The sequence below is a fragment of the Pipra filicauda genome, unplaced genomic scaffold, assembly GCF_003945595.2.
Source record: "Pipra filicauda isolate LSUMZ 115617 unplaced genomic scaffold, ASM394559v2 scaffold1_size10287979_pilon, whole genome shotgun sequence".
NCBI lineage: Eukaryota > Metazoa > Chordata > Aves > Passeriformes > Pipridae > Pipra > Pipra filicauda.
Window position 1 is genome coordinate 536,981 of NW_024104310.1, and position 17,365 is coordinate 554,345.

The following is a 17,365-nucleotide window of genomic DNA, read 5'->3' on the forward strand; positions in this document are numbered from 1 at the left end:
AGAATTTGCTAGTGCAAGCCTTCTGCCTGAAAGATGTTAATACTAAAACTCAATATATTATCAATAAAAATGTATATAATGTGAAACGTAAATCTGTTGTCCTGTACTGACATTACTTATCAGCCCTTTGATCTGCAGACTATAAAATGAGAATATGTGAGCCCCAAATCTGTTAGTCCCAAAGATTTGCTCCTTTTTGTTTCTTAGCAGCCAAACAGTATGATTCACTTAGTTTCTACAAGTTTATGCTTAGAAATGCAGGCTCCTAACGTTACCCATGCTAACTAAATTCAAACTAGAATGGGTGTCTGTACTGTCATCACACCTTCAGTACATTGTGTAGACATAGTTTGAGATTAAAGTGTTTTCTGTTTGTCTTGTAGTGACACAGTTTGACACTGAAGGATGAAGTCTCTTCATTACAACACAAATAAGAGACATTTTTGATGCAGAAAATCTGTTTCAGTCACTAGGAAGAGTTTGTCTACATGAAGGCGCTAGTGAGAAACTGGGAAGAGGGTGAATTGAGAAACAGTAGCTGTTGCAGACTCACCCTCTATTTGGAGAGCCTTGGTAGATGCTTACAGCCTCTCTGTGATTTAGCCAAAACCACTTCGAAAATGTTTTTAGTAAGTAATAACAGGTAAACTCAGGCCTAGAATACATTAATGACCTAGGTCACTTCAGAAAATAATGTTTAAGGAGAAAATTTTTCTTTTACCATGAATTAAACTGAAAAAAACATGAAAACATGACAGAATTCTGTACTTTCAAGTACAGAACTCTTAAGGGTGAGTCTGAAATACTGAATTTTTGAGATTTCCTTAACATTTCACATATGACTTAAAAAAAAAAAAAACACCAAGATCGTATTAATATAGCAGAAAATGCTCCTCCAGGCAGAGCTTTCACATTCCCTGTTGTCCTGTGCATGTCCTTTGTATCACTAAGTCATGCTCTTGCAGGGTACTTCTCAGGGAAGGAATTATTTTGGTCCATCTCATTCGTGTGTTCCTGCAGTTACCCTGTGGCACATTTGCTGCTGACAGAATTCTTCAGACAGCTTTCATATCTCTGCTGACATATGAATGTAGCCTGCATCACTATCTTATTTATGTATATGTTTTAGTTTTAAATATACCTATACTTTTTCCTAAGTGCCTGCTATCATTATGAATTGTCCAGGAGGCTTTTCAGAGCTGGGCTAATGCATACAGATGCTGTGGGAGAGAAAGAGAGGGGGAGTCCAGTGTGGCATCTTATTTATGTACTTATTTTCTTTTAAACATACCTATATTTTTCCTGAAGTGCCTGGAACAATATATGCAATAAACAATATTAATCAATAACCATGCTCAAATCATTCAGTTCCCTCTGTTCAGTGCTGTGAAACAAATGTGAGAAACTAAATAGACCTTGTAGCGTGCCCTGTAGTTCAATAAATCCAAGGTCTGTCTGATCACAGAGACAAGGTAATTTTCACAATTGACATCTGCAATACTCTCCCTCTTTTCCCTTTAACTTCAACTGGAGAATTATGAATTTTTTTTCACTTTCAATTTATTTTAACTGTTAAGACATGAAATAAAAGGACAAATAGTTAAAAAGAAGTAAATAGAAAAGACTCAAACTGTTTCAAGACTGATAGAGTACCACAAATAGTTTTTACTGAGCAAAAGAATCTTGGACAAAAAGAAGAAGAAAGAAGGAACTCTTAGTGGTAATACCAACAAAATACTGAGATCCAGAAGAAAACTGAGGGAGAAGAGAGTTATAGAAAAAAGAAAATGTTAAGCACAATAAGTAAGCCCAGCCACAAGTCTGAACTGTTAGTTTTCTTTCTAGATGTGTTTTCAGTTTTTCTATACACTTTGCACGGTTAACTTCTGTATTCAATATTAGTAACTCTTATTCCTGCAAAACTGGGAAATATATGAAAGCAGTTTCTTCTCATCTGGAACTGTGAAGCAAACCCAAATAATTTTGTTTTTCAAAACTATGAAGATGCCAAGAACTAGTTACTGTAAAAATAGATTATGCACAGAATATTCACCTTTGTATGTTGTAAACTTTTCAGTTGCTGAAGTTTCAGGTTATTAAATGGAAAAATGCAAATGTCAAGAGATTCTTGTTCCAGGAAAATAAGGAAATTTACATAGCCATTGTCTGTTTAACATGTAAGTGCACTAATAGAATGGGCCTGATACAATGGAGAAATTAAAATCTAAATAGTAAAAATTCTAAGTGACAGCTAGAAGTGTTTACCAAGTTTAATTTTTATTACTCAGTTTCTTTTTATAGCAACTCTGCAATATTTTTAAAGAGTTTGAAGTTGATATTACATGGACTTATAGCCCTTGAACTTGAAATATAGTTCCTTTGACAGTGGTCTTCAACTGAGAAATGGAAAGTGAAGACAACCTCTTCCCCTTCCTCAAAACAGTTATCAATACCAGCAGTATGTCTGTGAATTTATGTGAGAAAGGCACATATCTTTCTATTGTACTTATGAATTGTTTTTCACTTTAAATATACCTGCTTTTCCCTGTGTATCAACTATAGATATGAATTGTTCAGATGGCTTTTAATAACTTTGTATTTTCTTTAGTTGCTTGTATTGCAATAATGCTCAGGAGGCTCAGTCATGGATGAGGTCTCTTTGGGCTATGAAGGGTGTACAAGCCCAGAATAAATTATTGGTGATCCAAATAATCTGATTTTGTCCACACTTTCTTCTGTCCTTTGATTAGGCTATCTTTAAAAGCTGCTTTTATCATTAAGTTTGGAGTTAGCATAATCTTTTTCTTTGCTGTGGCCCGATGATTTATTCAGTTTATGTAGACTCTGCAGTTTCAAAGTACATGTATTATTATATTCTTGTTTAAACTGAAGACACATTTGTTTGCAGAGGTTTTATTGGTAATTGAGTGATTGTACCAGAGACAATATGTTGCACTGGCAAATCTATCTCCAGTATGTTTGCAAACAGTTTGATATTCTTCTACAAGGTTCGTGTTTTAGAGCACTGCTGTCTAGATGTTCAGGTTGATATCAGTGGAACAAAATGAAAAACGAAGAACCAAAATGCCTGCTTATCCTCAGGGAAGCCATGACAAATTAGCGAGACGATCTCGTGTTATAACAATGCTTTCTGTTGTTATGACAGTTGTCATATTTTAATTCTTTCTGAGCTTTCATTTGGGCACTATCATCAAAATTCTTTGTGCTAGATGATTTGCATTTGAGGTAAACCTCCCCTATTCACCAGTTCTTTGGACTATGTGCCAGCCCGGTCCCCTGTGGATCAGTGCATCCTGAGAACCATTCCATTTTCTGAGAGACTGTCTGTCTTCCCAAGGCACTGTTTTGGCAGCAGCTGATGATGGAGACACTGCAGCCATCCCCACTTGTCCCTGCCTGTGGTGGCCGTGCTGCAGAGAATAAAACTCTACACTACTTAAGTATTAGGCAGGAAAGTCATCTGAGAGCAATTTTAGTGGGCTACAGCTGTTCTCTGCTTCCATCATGGCACAAACCATCTATAAAATAACATTTAGGGCATGGGGTAGGGGGGGATTGTGACTGTCCTTTTGTATCCTATTCCAAGTTGTTAAGTCATGCTTCTGTTAATATTTGTCAACAATCTGACTAGCTTCGGACTGAAAATCCAAAGATAAAATGATACAACTATCACTCCTAATCCCTGAGTCGCTTCTGCTCTCAACTCTTAAAAACACTATAGGTAGGAATGTTGGGCATTTGGCAAGAGTTTCTTTGGATTTCTATTACATTTCTTCTTTTAATTTGGAAAAAAAAATAAAAATAACCCGTCAGTGAAGAGTCCATTACGTTTATTTTTAAAATGTGAAGTGCCCATTAAAAGTGTTCAGACAGTGTAGATGGCATGTCCTGTACAGATACACTGTGGATCTGCATCCTCTAAAATAAATATAAATAAACAAATAAGGCAGCAACCTCCAATCTCAGTCTGAGATCATGCACTGAGCAACTAATCTGTTTTTGCTAGACAGAGGAAGCCTCTGCAGACTGAGAAAAGGTGTCATTAGCTCATTTTCATTCCAGGACCGAAACCAAATAAAGCTAGAGTTGGAAACAAACAAAAATGTATTAAGTTGACAAAAAAGTTTCCAATGGGAAATGAAAGACAACTAGAAACAATGATAATAACATTTTTGTGTGCTTTCATTACATGAACAATTTGGGGATGTGCTGAACAATTCAGAAATATTTCAAATTGCTGGGTATATGCTGTAATTGCTAGTTTACAAATATGTCAGATCCTTTACCATGTGGGCTGCTTTTATCCACTGCAAACAATTCTATATCAGATGTTTTCCATTTAAACTGTTAGAGAAAACACTGCAATCCAGAAATAGCATCAATTTTCATGGCTGCACTGATGAGGGTTATTGAAGCACAATATCATCTTGGCATTTATCAATATGTAATGTTAATTTCCACAGTGATCTCAATTAGTCTCACTCTATACTAACTCAGTATATATGTACTTAGAAAACTATGTATAAAGCTGAGTAACCTGAGACAATAGTTTAAATGGAGACTTGCAAAGATGCTAGAATGAAATAGCAATTAACTTTCTTTTATATTATCTAGTTTAATAGTAAGGTAAACAACTGATTTTGAACGTCTACTGGTGTTTGTTTATACTGTAGTAGTAGGCACTCAATCTGAGGGTTTAGCATAATAAGAAATCTCTTTACCTGCTTATTAAAATTAAAACAGTTTTTATATAACTCTGTTTTTATAACTTTGAGATGGTTACTTAGACACCATAATCTCTCATATATATGATTTTACTGACTTGGGGGAGAGAGAACAAAGAGTAGAGGAGGGAAAGGGAGAGGAAGCGGGGTGTGATCAGAAGGTGTTTGACAATCAGTGTGCACTGAGCAGTTCTCACTGGTTGTTCACTAACTCTGCTTGGAACAAGTTATTCTCATGTATTCCCTACTACATTCTTCCAGATTCTCATCTATATCAAAATCAAATGCTATTCCAAGTTGTTGAGAACTCCGGTGGACTATGAAAAACACTGGCATGCCATGCAGCCATTGGGCAGTGGGTTTGGAATGCATCTACACAAAAGTAATCTCCTGACCCATTTCTACCCAAGAATAAGTTGGTTCAGTTGTGGAACAGCCTCAGAGGTTGAGAAGGACCTTCTTTTGGACAAAACAAAACTGGAAGATGCACACTCCAAGAGGTTGCCTGCTGCACTTCAACCATCAAAAGATGCTCAGTGCCCAGGGTGAGTGTGAAGTAGCCCCTGCAAAGCACATATGGGACCAACAGTGAATTCGTGGCCCCAACTGTTTTGTTTTACTCGTGTGCTTCCAGTGTACTGTAGAATTTGCCCTGGTAGCCATTGCTTTTGGCTAGTGGAATGGTAACAGCACCAAGACTAGGTGAACATGTCGTCTTGGGATTTCTTGCATTGCTACGTAAAAATTAGGAAATTTCCAAATTCCCTTCACCTTGTAGTGGTCCTATAAAAAGAAAGGAACCTGGTAAAATCTGAACAATTTTTAGTCTGTTTACATCCCCAGCATCCCCAAAGAATGTTACAAAATGTGTTGGTGCCCCTCTCTATCATATGATAAAGTAACAGATAATTGTCTATGAATTGTTAATAGAAATGAGCTTAAACAAGACTCTAGAAATTTTAATTTCCTGCAATGCTAAAGTCATATATTGAAGAAAACACTGCACAATGTCTGAGTAAATATTTTCTATAAAACAAGCATAAAGAATCATATTTTAATTGGAAAGTCTAACCCAGTAGGGGTTTTAGAAATGAAGTAGATTATAAAAACAAAGATTTGTTTGGACTGGATTGTTTGCAGAAGATTTAAAAAACAAAGATGTTAAAAAAAATATGAATGTATTAATATTATTTTACTTCTCTCTTGCATTCTCTGTAAATAGTCTGGAAGCAGCATCCTGTTAACACATACATTTGGTGTAATACAATTACTATATTAAAATTTATGCTGTTGATTTAAGGATGTCTGCTCAAACTGCCAAAGCCTCCCACTTGAACCTTCTGTCCCTTTATGCTATTTAATGTGACATGATTATGTTAACCAATTTTGAAATTCATATATGGATATACAATGCATTTGAATGGCTTCTTTCTTATATAGACAATTTGCATGAGATGGCATTGATATAACTTAATTACAAGATGAATGTAAGTAAAATGCTAAACATGGCCATAACTGTCCAGTGCTGGGGAACTGCCAACCACAAAGCCCATACTTCAACAAAGCTTAGCACTCCAATTTATAGCTTAGGCTTGACTCTTGCAGTAATGACATTTTCCTGTTTATCATATCACTTTCAAGTCTTCCCATATGGATCTGAGGGCCCCATCAGACTAAGGGAGTAAATTCAGAAGAGATTCTCTAGAACTGTGTCTACAAAGTAGAGGATCATGACAAAACAGTGAAACTAAACTTGTCATCATGATACATACTGGCCACCTAAATAACGGCTTTTTGTAGGCCAGAAACCTTTATTACTATTACCATTTATTAATATTATTAGTTAATAATATGAATTCAGGAATAGGTAACTAAGCATGCAGGTCAGTATTTACCTTTATGGCACATAAGCAGGTGCCTTTTATTTGGGGAGTGGGACTAGAATAAGCAAGCAAGGGTTCTTGTGAAGGTGCAAACAACAAGTGATGAATTCACCATCACTTATTCTGCACTGACAGTAACAGTCACAACCAAGATCAAAGTCTGAAGTCTGTTCAAACTTTGAAGTATTTCAGACTTAGGTTCTTGTATTTCATTTAATCCAAGACCTGCTTATGAGGGAGAACTGGTGGCATATATATGTGTGAGTACATGTATATATACACCAGCATATAAATCTTAATTAGAAAATGGTAATTAAAATGTCTAAGTAAAGGAAGCCTTTAATTTTGTCCATTATTATGTTCCACTGGACGTGCTTCCCTCTTGCATGTCACACAGTGGAAGGAGTTTATGTATCACTAAGCAATAAGGTTAAATCTATCCTATGTTCTTAATCAGTTACAGTGATCTGTCAAAAAACAAATATTGCTTGATAGGAAGAATATGCCACAGTAGAAAACCACAGGAACACAGCAGTGAACAGCACTGACTACAATTTGAACCTCACCCTAAATAACACTGGTAGGACTCTCTTCAAGAAATATGTAGGATCCTTTTAACCACGGTCAGTCTTAAAATTGCAAATTAGGTATATTTTGAGCAATAATTCCATATTTCTCATTATCAATGTGATAACACTTGTCTGCATAGAAAAAAATTTGAGCTTAAAAATCAATTTATGTTTTAAATGTAGAAAATACACTGACAAGCATTGAGTCAGTGTAACCTTAAATACCGTGGCCAAAACTAGGAATACTGACCAGTACTTGTGTTTACTTTTAACATTCAATAATGTGTTTGTGTGCAATACTGTACTGCTTTTATTAATGGATATATAGTAGATAGATATGAATATAACAATGCACATATCCTTATATATCCAGCACATTTGGAGAAACATACAATTAAAATATAAGTAAATAGATAAACTATATCAGATTCTGACATGCTTTCTTTAAAAATTAAAACTTCCTTTCTTTTTCCTGCATTTATGAGTAAAATGCTATTCTCCTTTAAACCTCTAATTTTGAAAGCTTTCTTTTTGTAAGCTTTTAGAAAAATGCAGAATACATTGGCAAATTATATACAGAGATCCAGAGTCCTCTCTATTATTTCAAACTGTAGATAATGGTTTCTTAAGTACAATATGGTAAATGTGCTGACGTATTCCCATTTTTAAAAATCAAATTGAATATGTAATGCAAATATAATTATTCAGTGTTCAATAATAACTAATGCATTTGAGTGTCTATCTTAATACATGAAAAAAACCTAGGTTTTTCAGTTTGAGTCTAGTTTTCTTTGAAATCTTGGCATCAAAATTATGGCGCTAATTATACTAATTAGAGAGTACAGTGAAACTGTTTATATGTAACTAACTGAAGTCAAGTACAATGAAAATGTGGAGACTAAGAAAAAAGGCTAATAGTTTCCATGCCCTGCTTTGTGAAAATTTCCATTCCAAATTCATCTTGAGCAGATATGATCTATAAGGAAGTCTGTCAATAAAAAATTAGATGTTTTATGACAGCATTATTTTTATCAACTGTGTTAACTGTACAGTGTTACTTTGGTAATGTTTTAAGAAATAGGATATAAAACGAGACAGTTCTCAAGACCAATGAAAGTTCTTTAGCACTGCCATTTTCTAAGTGTGTTCTCTTCCTTATGGACAAAGTTCTTTGTCTAAAAACAGTGGCTGAACTGTGGAAATAAGGGAAAGTTGTAGAATTGGAGCATGTTTTCTTTGAAACTAAAAAATTAAGCTAACGAATGTTGAAAAGAGATGGTGTTCTAAGTAAAGCCCATATCCGTGGCAGGGCTTTTTTTGGAACACAGAACTCGAGGCACACAAGACTGATGCTGTCAGTCTTTGCAGCAGCACCACCACGGCACGTTTAGCACTGTCTTTGCTCTTCCTCTGGGGAGTGCAAGTGATAAGAAGCCACAAGTAGTTTTATTAGTAGAGACAGAGATTATAGAAGCATTGTGGCAACCTTGATTTTTAAGAAGAATTCTGGTGTGCTTTGGTTAGAGTTTTATTTAAAACATTGATCCTTGACAGTTGACGTAATTCTAGCAAACTACTAGTTTTGTTGTGGATTTGCAGTACTAATTGGATGTTGTGATGCTTCATAAACTGCCCTGTCCTTACCTGGTTTGATTTGCTCTGGGTTCTTACATTGCACTAAGATTCTGTAGCCCTGACATTTTCTGCAATGCCATTCTCAACATCCAGAGTTGAGTACTATTGTCTCATTTGTCTCAGTTCTTCAGCACAAGCAAAAGGCAGCAAGTAATGCTAAAGCTCAGGTCTGTATCCTGAAGTGCAGCTCAATATAATCAGAGAGATTGGTAGGCAGCATTTTCCCCCTAATGCTGAGGCAAGGAAAAGCCTGGGGCTGAGAAAGAACTAAGAGGGACACAAAATGGGGATGGAAAAGGAAGAGAAGAGATTCACTATCTGAAACAGAATATATAGAAAAAGATTGGACTGCATAGAGAGAGGATTCACAGATATGGAAAATATGCGGATGAAGATTAAACTTTAGGGGGGAAAAAAAGAGCAGAATTTGGAAGAAATAGGCAAAAAAAAAAGAAGAACAGATATCTCAAAGTGCAGAAAGTCTTTTAGGTAATGCTCTAAACCTCATCAGATCACCAAGAAAAAAGTCTTATATGCCCCCAAGAAAATGAAATACTGCAGAAGAGTATTTATCTTTCTCCTAGAGTGCAGGTTGTCTTCTGCAAGGCAGAATAGCAGAAAAGAAAAACAGAGGAATGCCAGTTCTAAGGTACTCACCAAGTATATGTCATCTACCCCATCTATTCATGAGGAAGGGAAAAAAGAAGAGGCCCTGTTCAGCATTCAGATTTGTAAATGTTTAAGCATTTCTTCAATTTTCACTGGTCCTATATTTAAACATGCATTTTAATTGATCCCAGAAATAATTTAATTTATATATAGTTTTTACAAGCCTGGGGCCTACCTGTCCTAGGCCTATTTGAAGATTTATCTATAGAAACCTTTTACGAAGAAAGGAGGGAGGATTTCATTTACAAAGGCCTAAATCCAAAAGCCTATTCTGAAGTTTGGCTTAATTATTGATGTGCAGTTACACAGGGATTTCCCACGCAACCTCCCAGCAGCATCAGATTACCTTGAAGTTACAGTAACCACTGTAATCTGAACAGGTCCCTTGTAAAGAGCAGAAATATAGGAAAAAAACCCTTTAATGCATTGCACACTGCCAGTCTGGGGCCCCACTAAAACTGTTCTTAAATGATGCAGGTAATGCTCTCTGCTACTTCTGATCCTTTCTCACTGATTTTGTCAAGGAAGAGAATCTCACATGTTTAACTAGCGTAGAAAGAATGGGATTTGCTTGGTAAAGTAAAATTATGTACAACTGGATAGTTTCAGGCTGAGGCTGTGATATATGGGGAAAGTCTTAAAAATATTTGGGTTTGCATTTCCTTTAAAGGCCTGGCAGGATTTCCAAAAGCATGAGAGGAAGAGTCCTCCACAATATGCCTGACACAGATATTGGCTGCCTTTCTGAGGCTTTAAACACCTCAGTATCTACAAAATTTAGCCTACACTTCTTTTGTCTTTTTGGTGGGGTCATTCTTACACCCATATGGCAAGACACCTACAATTTAAAGGTGATATTTCACGTGATAGTCCCTGGAAAGACTGTGAATATATATGGAAGATGAATTCTCCTGTTCTTTCTAGAACACTCTTAATAGGACACTGTGGGAAAGGTTTCTTTATCATTACCCTTAAAATAAGCATAAACACGGGCATTCAAAACCAACGCTTACCCATCATAAAACTTATATTTACCAACTTTCATCCAGAAAAAACAAAAGTTTGTTTTATGTATTGTGTTTTGTATACAGAGATCAGTTAAGTCACCTCTGGAGCAAAATTCAGCAGCTGTTTAATAGTGGCAGCAATGCTGCAGAACCGTTTTAGGACATAAAGAGTAGAAGAATAACTTATCTAATTGAAACTGTGAGAGGAATTTAAGTAGGCAGAATCAAATTACTCAAGCTGGAATTTGGCCATTCAAATATTGAAGCCTTTAAAGGATGGTAATAACTATTCACAGCTTTACGAATATATCTTCAAATCACAATTTTAATAAGAATAAAGAAGGGGAAAATACATTTAGCAGCTTATGCTAGGGAAATATTGTATTAACTGTAGGGACAAAAATGAAGGTAAATATTTAAATACATCTGTTATCATGGGATAAGACTTTGATGTATCAATCCCATCTTCACCAAAGCCTCCTACTGTAAAACTCCCACATTGAAGTATGTTTCTGTTTTGCTTTTGCTATGATAAATAGCTATCACAAAAAAAGGAAATTTGGCATAAAACATGGATAATAAAAGATGTGATTTAAGAAAATAACTTTAGGCAGTGGTTTGCATTACAAAAAGGTAGAAAAGATAGAGCAGAGCAGTGATTTGTTTTGCATAAACACTTTAAAAATATTTTCTTTATGATAAATGGCTTGTATACTTGCTATTCCATTGTGTAAGTGATTGCTAGCTGGTGTGGTTATTCCTTAAGATCAAGAAAACTGGCAGAGTTAAAAAGGGGGCCTCTAATTATATCAGAAGATAATTGCAGTGTCTATTAGATAGAACTAATTTACACCGATAAGTTCTAGACAACCTAGCCTTCTTCAAAGTTTCACTCTGAAGGCATATCTAGCCAAATTTATGTACACTACCACGTTACCAACAGTAATCAGAATTTCAGCAAGCCTCTTGATTTATTCTGTTTCATTAAAAAGAAAAAAATCCAAGTAATTAAAATGCGAATTGCAGTCTGTCCCAGGTTGGATGGTTAGCTGAAGAGCTGCACAAGAATCTGCAAGCTGACACAAAGGTCTCCATGAGTAGTGGTGGTGCTTAGAGCTTCCTCTGCTAGTGGGAGTGATACCCTTGTTACCAAACTTGTCCTTGATAGTGCCAAGCAATGTAAATCTGTGAAATCCTCCTAGAAATACAAGGTTATGCAAACTAGTGTGAATATCTTCCACATGGTGCAGTGCAGAGCATTCCTGTGCAACAGCTACTGGTTTGTCTTGAGAGCATCAGTGTTCTATTAGTGCAGTACTTTGTCTCAGCTTATTATGGCTGTGCTGATGAGTTTTATTGCCATTGCTTTGGTCACAATGGGTTTAGAGATTGCTGCCTGGTGCTCCAAAACACACTGTAGACAGACATCAAATTTATCTTAGGCTTAGCTACAATTAAAAAACAATAACAACAAAAAACCACAAAAGGACGCCTACAGTGCAGAGGGACAGTTAAGCATTTCTGTTTGAGATTCAAAACAGCCAGCACACTGAGCAAGGTTGGCTGCAGGATACAAAACTAATACGCTTTGTACACATTAGCTGAGCAGTTAAGGACCAGAATGCTGTTCCCTCCTCATGACAAAGATTTCAAATCTCATTTTTCCAGAGTCTGCCCAAGGCAAGTCTACCTGTTCCTGTTGACTCTGGGGCTACTTACTGTGCAAGGTTTGTGGAGACCAGAGAAAAGGGCACACCTGTATTTGACATTGCAGTCATGTGGTGAGTATGGCTTTCTCCCTTGGGCCAATCTGCCCTTTACATCCTTCTGCCAGGTGAGAGTTGCATGTATTTCTCTATATAATCATTCTTACACTGTTTTTCAGTCTGAAATGAAAATAAGTGAGAGAGGAGACACTCAGGGTGGTAAGAAAATAAGGAAGGCTCAATGTCAGTAGCTTTTTCAGTCTCATTCCCCAGTTATCATCATACTGCAATTATGTACCTTTCTAAATGCATCTGTGTCACTCCCACATTCCCCAATAAGTTTGGATAATTTCTGCACGGTTCATTGCAACCAGATTTGTGGAAGGTGGAGGTCTCAGAAATAATTACACGGATTCGAGTTTTGTACCCACAAACAGCCTACAGAGGGAAACTGTACACAGTTCTGCATGAATGCAGTATTGGACACCAAAGAATCCTCTCTGAGGTGTCTCCTATAAGCACCTTTGGGTCAGGAAAGTCTTTAATGAAGATTTCATTTTCCATCACACTAGACCAGACAACCAAAAAACCACCCCAAAACACGGTAAACTTAGTGACCTTTGTTCTATTGGTCACAAAACTTTCTTAATATTTTTCTTAATATGGCTTAATCACCTATAATTGTTGTAACAAGCGTCCCAAAAGGTAATAATGATATTCTATGACAAATTTTATACACTATGATACGTGTCCTTTAGGCTTTATAAAGGCTCCTTGTGATGGCTTTGACAAGCTTCCCCAAGGCAACTGAGGCTCCTTTACATAGTTCATTAGTTGAAAAGGGAAATGGGCTTTCAGGTGCTTAAAAAAGATTAATATTTTTTCAGTTCACTGTTCATAGGAAAAAGTGAATATAGAATAATTCAGGGCCAAATTTGGCTTTAATCAGAAAAATGTATTTTGGGGAAAAATAGAAATATTTATACCTGATTGCATAGATTGATAGATGACCTTTCATGAAACAAGAATGTAGCTCAAACAACTGCTGTTCTTAATTTTAAAACAGAAGTAGTTTGTCCTCCTTGTGCCAGATCTTAACTTCACACTTTCTTCTCCAAGATCACTGTTTGCAACGTTTATATCAGAGAATATTTATAATAAGCTAAGAGCATTTATAATAGGATAACCTAGGACAGGATAATGAGTGTTTCTCAGTCACTCAGGGAGAAAGAAGTAGAAAGACCTGACTCTTGTCATGAGCTATACTGCCTCATCTACAGCTCAGCCATTAGCAAAGGCCTGTGCTTTAACATATTAGCATAACCTTTCCTTGTACTGCAGGTCAGAGAAAACTCCCATTTAAAATCTCCCTCATTTGTCAAGACAATTTCTCTTTTGACATCATCCAGGAGGTAGTGGCTCTTATTGCCATATCTCTACTATTTTTGCTGGAAACAGATTATGGGAGCAGGATCCGTGGTCTGCCACGTAATTACTCGCTTTCTGCCTTACTACCTACCTTGATTTTTTGAGTGTGTCGTTTAAAATGAACCACCAGCTTTTCCATCAGTGGCAATCATTACAACATATCAGACAACACTAATAAAACAGGTAATGTTTTTGTACTCCTTCCTATCTCTCTTGCAAGCTTACATATTTATATATATATATGAATATATATAATCTCCTTAATTAGGGTTTTTTGTTAGTGTTTTAGGGCCTCAGAGGTAATCTGACAGCAATATTGATTAATATCAGCTGTTGCTGATAATCAGTGTTCAGAAAATTCATACAGATTTATTCTAAGCAAGTTTTACTGTATCTAGTACCAAGTATGAAACTCTGAAATGAACTAGTAGAAACCATAATGGTAAAAATACATCCCATGGAACATGTATAGATGTAGTTTATGGACATATTCTGTAGATATTAGCAGATCATATGTTCATATTCACTATCAGGAAAAAAATAGAAATGTATGCACTAAATAACTGGCAATACTTTAACATCTGGGTTTTTTACATTTATGCCATAATTAAAATGGTTTCAATAAATTTTGACTTTTGGTTATCAGATAAATTGTACGCTGATCCTCTTCCTTTCCTTCAGTCATTCTTCTGTTACATTTTGTTAAAGAACTATAACATTGTGTGAAAAAACCCCAAAATTTAGAGAACTTACAAGTTATATTGTAAAGCTAAGAAGCATCTCCAACTTATACACCTTATTTTTTTAACTACATTTAGAACATGAATGAGCTGCATTTTTGATCATATGTATGTTTAGCTATTTCTGATAAAATCAGCACATACAGGAATAACAAATCTGTGAGGAAAAATCTGTAAAGCTGGTTCACACAAAGGATTGTTATCTCTGTCTCTACCAAATAGCTAAGTCAAGTCTAGTTAAAAAAATGAATACATGCAACTTATAACACAGACAAATACAGCCATAGGCTTTGGCAGTCAGTGGGACTATCATGCATTACAGACAATATAATACTACAGAAATTTATTTATTGAGATCCCTGCCTTTCAGTTATGTGTATTTGCATTTCGACCAAGTTTTCTATCAAAACAAAGCTTTCAGTAGCTTGCTACAGATCGGTGCCTAAAATAAAAAACGTCCTGATGTTCATTTTTTCACAATGGCAACTTCACATGACTTAGTTTTAAGAACTAATACAGCTAAAAATTCTTCTTAATTCAGTATTTGAAAATGTCTACATACAGTTTGTTTCAGTCCCAAATGTAATAGTCTTTTAAGCACATCTGTACTACCATCTACTGGAAAGGTGAGTAACTATGTATCAGCAATCACTGCTTCTATCTGCTTCTGAAGCCAGAGTAAAAATAATAAAAAAAAGAATCTTACGTTTCTGCCACAAAAATTGCATCTTTGTGTGCACTTTAAGTCATACTGACACTAGAAATCTCTCATTGCTAATCTTTTTCAGAGATCAGGTTGAGCTAAGGCTGGATAGTTTCCATCAGGATATATTTCAGCCAAAAGTGAGACATTTTTATCATTTTTTTTGATAAGGTATTGCACATCAGTAGTTCTCTTTCAGCTTCCGAGATAAACAGAGGGAGGAGAGCGAGAGTGTCTGTGTGTCTGTGTGTGTACAATTACAGTTCTCAGGCAAATAAGGGAGCCAGAAAATCCAGCAGAGGCAGGTACTGTGTATGTTATTCTATATCCTTCTGCACTCCACACACCAGCTCTGTTTTCTTACAATTCTGTTGTGCCTTTCTAGGATATCTTGAAACAGCTGTGCTAGGACTGCTGAATTGTATTCTTTAGCAGGGTGAAGAAACATCTTCTGAAGGGAGATCAGATTACTCTTTTTTTTTTTACACACCTAACAGCCTGCATTCTTTGCTAAGCAGCTGTGCACACACACACCCACACCCACACCCACACCCCACAAATGCAAACACGATGGGAGTTTTGCAAATAATACATCTGGATACCATCAAGGGAACAGGAAAGCTATCTCTAGCTGCCTAACATGTTATCAACCTCCTCGACAATTTCATCATTTCTGCAACTGGCCACACATACACACATCGTTACCTGCTTCTAGGCAATTAAATAATGTTTCATGCTGATTACAGACTTCTCCATTTTTGTTCTTAAAACCATGCCCGGGCAGATGCAGGGAGAGATGTGCAGGAGTGTAAGATGAGTGTACATAAATGAAAAGCAGAGGATGGCAGCAGTGTTATTAGTTTCTGGATATGAGGAAATGGCTGTTCTCTGTACATCTATTTAAAACTGTATTTAGAATACTGCATAGGAATTACTTTAAAGAAGGTCATTGTGTTGTTCTTAGGCACATCAAGGACAGATGAAATAATAATAATTTGTTCAAATAACGTGTAGATGAGGAACTATTAATAATGCATACTGTTATTAATAGACATTATTTCAGCACATTTAAAGGAATGAGCATGGCTGCAAAGAAAACTTTAAAAAACACATTTGAAATATATTTAAAAAATACAATTTAAAAAATACATTAAACCAAGCCTGTAACAACTGGGATACAGTTTACTTTCTTCCTTTTGGCTTCTGCCATTGAGGGAAAGAAGGAACCCTGCCTCTCATTAGAGAGCTATACAAGACCCATTGTGTGTCTAGTAGCTCATTTTGAGTCTCTAAAAGCAGGATAATTTATTTTCAATAACCCAGGATGCACACTGAATGCCTTCTGCAAAGGTACCTTAACGGCATCAGAGCACATAGTGAATAATCTCCCTCAGTCAAAAAAAAAAAAGAAAGGACATCTGAAGGGGAAAATGAAATAAAGTAAGCAAACAGACTCCTATAACTTTCACACACTTACACAGTTTGAGTAATTCTTGCTGGATTTTCACCTGTTCTGGAGCACCCTACCACACAGGGAAAGCACACCACTTTGCAGTGATTATCATACTTTACTGTTTCATAGCCTTTTTCAGCTTTAAACCTGATGTTTTCATGTTTTTGTTCAGACTTCACTGGTATGAGTTCCTTCTGTCCCTAACCTGAGATTTAAGAACCTTCTCTGATGCCAAAGAAAACTCAGATGGCCATTCAGTCTCTTTACTCCTTTTTCTCAGCTGTGACTTCTACTCCACCTTGTCTTGAACATGTCCTTCATGCTTTCCTTTCCCCTAAATGGATTTTACCACTCTCACTCCAGTGGCTGCTTTCTGATACAGCTGTATGTTCTCTCCTCATTGAGTATATTTAAAATTAACTTCTCTGTTAATTTTTAATTATGTAAGCTATTTTTTTCAAACCATCTTACTTGATTGGCTTTCTTTGTTCCCATGTTATTCATTCATCTTAGGAAATGTTGTAACATAATCTTTACTTGCACTTGTTAAAATTCAGCTGCCTTTAACTTTCACTAGTTTTTATCATAAATATCCTATATTCCCTAAGGTTGCAGATACCAGATTTACTGGCAACAGAATTCACAGATGTAATACTGTTCCAACTGATAAATATCTCTAATATTGTCATTTTTCTTTGACTGTATTATCTGTGCAGGATATGACTTAAAAGTGTGAATTTTCTTTCCCGATGCGATCTATAAAAATGATATCTCTTTCAAATACTCAAGACTCAACTCTGCCCTAAGGCCTACACAATTCTAGCTGT

The 17,365-nt window shown here is 36.0% G+C and overlaps 1 long non-coding RNA gene across 1 annotated transcript in view; it reads left to right on the forward strand.

Annotated features, from left to right (window-relative positions):
- LOC120323156 overlaps positions 1 to 12,283 on the forward strand; it is a 36,761-nt gene extending 24,478 nt beyond the window's left edge. The window contains exons 6-7 of the long non-coding RNA XR_005563346.1: positions 5,007 to 5,290; positions 12,177 to 12,283. This is a non-coding gene — a long non-coding RNA (uncharacterized LOC120323156). The remainder of the gene's footprint in view (positions 1 to 5,006; positions 5,291 to 12,176) is intronic.
- The last annotated feature ends 5,082 nt before the right edge of the window (positions 12,284 to 17,365 follow it).